Source organism: Trichechus manatus, unplaced genomic scaffold (genome assembly GCF_000243295.1).
Source record: "Trichechus manatus latirostris isolate Lorelei unplaced genomic scaffold, TriManLat1.0 scaffold00131, whole genome shotgun sequence".
Lineage (NCBI taxonomy): Eukaryota > Metazoa > Chordata > Mammalia > Sirenia > Trichechidae > Trichechus > Trichechus manatus.
The window spans coordinates 6,097,401-6,100,287 of record NW_004444067.1 but is presented as its reverse complement, the minus strand read 5'-3'; positions in this window follow the sequence as shown (position 1 = coordinate 6,100,287).

The window sequence follows — 2,887 nt, the reverse complement described above, 5'->3', positions numbered from 1 at the left end:
GACACACACGGGGATAAACTTAATACCCTGTGGTCCCACCACGATTGGCAAATGTTCACATGTGTACCAAGTCTGGTTGGGAAAATAGACACACATGGGGATAAACTTAATACCCTGTGGTTGCATCACGACTGGCAAATGTTCACATGTGTACCAAGTCTGGTTGGGAAAACAGACACACACGGGGATAAACTTAATACCCTGTGGTCCCATCACGACTGGCAAATGTTCATGTGTACCAAGCAGGGCCATCAAGGGGCCCTGTGGCACACTGGTTAAGCACTTGGCTGCTAACTGAAAGGTCAGTGGTCCAAACCCACCCAGAACCTCTGAGGGAGGAAGACCTGGTGATCTGCTTCCATAAAGATCACAGCCTAGGAAACCCTATGGGGCAGGTCCACTCTGTCGCATGGGGTCGCCATGAATCGAAATCGACTTGACGGCATACAACAACGAACAAGGCCAGAGCAACCAGTTGGGCCGACGGGGAATTTGGCGATGTAAAGTGGGAGGATGAGGAAGAGGGAGGGGCCGCGACTCCAGCGTTCCAGCCAGGTGCTGGGGCAGACAGAGGTGCCAGCCCCCAAGGTGAGAACGCGGCGGGAAGAGGTGCTCAGATCCGGACTTGCTGAGCTGCTGTGCCTGAGGGACACCCAGGTGGGCAGATCAGCAGACACGTCGGTAAGGACTCGGGGCTGGGGGAGGGGCCGGTGAGTTATGGAATGAGGCCTGCTCACCAAGGATGGAACCCTGGGGACAAAACCTCTTAAGAGCATTCTTTTAACTGAAGAATATATTAAGTTAGGAAAAACATGTCGTTAAGATGATTCAAAGACTTCACTGAGGTTTCATGTACAAACTTGTTATAGGTTAAGGAAGAGAATATGAAATAAAACAGCACAGCCCCAACGTAGCTCCTAAAATTGGAAGATGAGCCAACTTTGACGACCTTTTCTAAACTGGTTGCCTGGTTTTGCTTTCTGTTTCTCTCAGATTCCTGCAAGGTGCTGGGATCGGAGCCCTGTGTTAAGGCGCTTTAGCCCCTAGTTAGTAATCTCCAGCCCACCACTCGTCTGTCTGTCGTACTTGGGGGGCTTGCGTGTTGCTGTGATGCTGGAAGCTATGCCACTGGTATTTCAAATACAAGCAGGGTCACCCATGGTGGACAGGTTTCAGCAGAGCTTCCAGACTAAGGCAGACTAGGAAGAAAGGCCTGGCAATCTACTGAAAATCAGCCGATGAAAAGCCTTGTGGATCACGAAGGTCCAATCCACAACCAATCACGGTGATGGTGCAGGATCAGGCAGCATTTTGTTCTGTTGTGCATGGGATTGTCATGAGGCAGGGACCGACCTGATGGAGCTAAAAACAACTACATCTCAACTGAGCCACCACCCATCTGTCAGTTCGTCCTGCTGTGGGGCTTGCGTGTTGCTGTGAGGATGGAAGCTCTGCCACCAGTATTTCAAATCCCAGCGGGGTCGCCTATGGTGGACAGGTTTCAGTGAAGCTTCCAGATTAAGACAGACTAGGAAGAAAGGCCTGGGAATCTACTTCCAAAAATCAGCCATTGAAAACCTATGGATCACAACAGAACATTGTCCAGTATAGTCCTGGAAGATGAGCCCCCCAGGAGGTAAAGCCATCAAAATACACAGTGACCACAACAGTGGACTCGAGCAGACCAGCTGTCACGAAGGTGCCGCAGGCCCACGCAACGTTTCCTCCTATCGGACACGGGGTGGCCGTGAGCTGAAGCAAACTCAACAGCAACTAGCAACAACAACAATCCCTGTCCCGGCACTTAGTGAGGGCTCAACCATTGTAGCTGTCTGAATTTATTCCATGCCCTTTGTTTTCTGCAGAGTTGAGGTGGCTGATGCAGGACCACACCCTCCTTGGTAGCAGAGCCGGGCAATGTGAGGAGTAACTGGTGCACAGAACTGGGAGACGGCCAGAGGCTTGCCCAGGAGGCAGGACTGTGTCTTCTTGCTCAGAACCCAGAGGTCTCTAGTGCTTAGTACGTGCTCAAGAACCAGAAAACCAAACTGCCGCAACCCTATAGGACAGAGTAGAACTGCCCCCTAGGGTTTCCAAGGAGCCGCTGGTGGATTGGAACTGCTGACCCTTTGGTTAGCGGCTGAGCTCTTAACCACTGCACCAGTACCTGCTCAGTAAGTATTTATTATGTTAATGGCCAACAGAATATCCGCCGCCCCCATGGCGCTTTGCTTTGCTCTCTGGCTGAACATTAGCATCACCTGGAGGCCTCGCCGCCCGGCGAGTCCATCATTGACCCGGCTGGTTCTGGGATCACTAGAAGAATGCCAGACAGAGTGCTGAAATGTAAATCATTCGATTTTGTTTTCCTTTAATAAAACTGGCCAGAGCTTGTTTGTTCAAAGACAGACAAACAGGCAAGCAGAACGAGCCCGGGACTGACGCTTCAGGTGGCCTTCTCGCTCTCTGTGCCCAGCCTCTCGTGCCCCCTGCCTCCTCGGACTCCAGGGCCTGCTGGCACCACCACGCGCTACACAGCTCCTGCCACTTTGCTTTGTTCTGATGGCTTTGTCTGCCTGGAATGGACTCTCGTTTCTGGAGCTCCTGCTCTTACTCGCCAACCTGCCTCTCCCTCAGTCTTCCCCATCACCCTGAATGGCCAGTCCAGCCCGCGCCCTTAGGGTCATTCCCGATGGCTCACCTCTCACCCTACCCCTGAATGGCCAGCAAATCCCATCAGCTCTCCCTTCAAAGTACTGTTGCCATCCAGCCACTTCTCAGCAACTCCATCACTAGTAGCAGCTTCAAGCATCATTTCTCTTGTCCAGTTGACTGCAATTGCCTCCTGGCTGGTCTCTGCTGCCGCTGTTGCTCCCCTGTAATCCCG